Source organism: Stegastes partitus, unplaced genomic scaffold (assembly GCF_000690725.1).
Source record: "Stegastes partitus isolate 25-593 unplaced genomic scaffold, Stegastes_partitus-1.0.2 Scaffold433, whole genome shotgun sequence".
In the NCBI taxonomy this organism is placed as follows: domain Eukaryota; kingdom Metazoa; phylum Chordata; class Actinopteri; family Pomacentridae; genus Stegastes; species Stegastes partitus.
Window position 1 is genome coordinate 218,997 of NW_007578164.1, and position 694 is coordinate 219,690.

Sequence of the window (694 nt, forward strand, 5' to 3'; positions counted from 1 at the left end):
GTTGTTGTGTGTTTAATGAGTCCATCATCAGAAGTGAGGAGTTATAGGAGTCACTGGAAGCTCCACACTGTCATGAGGTACACGGTCTGGGCTGCTGTGGCTCTGGTGGGTCGTCCACTGATTAGAGGTTTGATCCCCGGTCCCTCCTCATGCCAACGTGTCCTTGAGCAAAACACTGAGGCCCACATTGCTCCTGATGGTCAGCATCTTGTATGGCAGCCCTGTTGTGAACAGGAAGCACTGAAAAGTGCTCTGAGAACCGCTAAGGTACAGAGAAGCTCTACATGAGTGCAGACCATTTACCATTTATCTTTACAAGTGTTTGTAAACCTTTGGTCAGGACTCTGCATCACGCTGGATCCTTCAAGGACACATGGGTAGATATGAGAATGTGCTGAGTCGGCATCGGCAGCAAGGGCATGAACAGCACACTGAAAACACAACAACTGTTTATTCTAGCTTTATAGAACACACCTATTAATACAGGCCACATGAAAACAAAGACCTGATGGAAGATGTTCCAGTTGCATCGAGGGAGAGAGCTGCTGGGATGACTCACTTCATCTGACTGAAGGCAGATTGTTTCCTCGCTAACGGTGAACTGTGTGCATGGTGTCTACAGCGAGAACAAGCCTTCCACAGTCATTCACTTAATACTCATTGCTGTAAAATGTGTTTACTGTGCATTTAATGA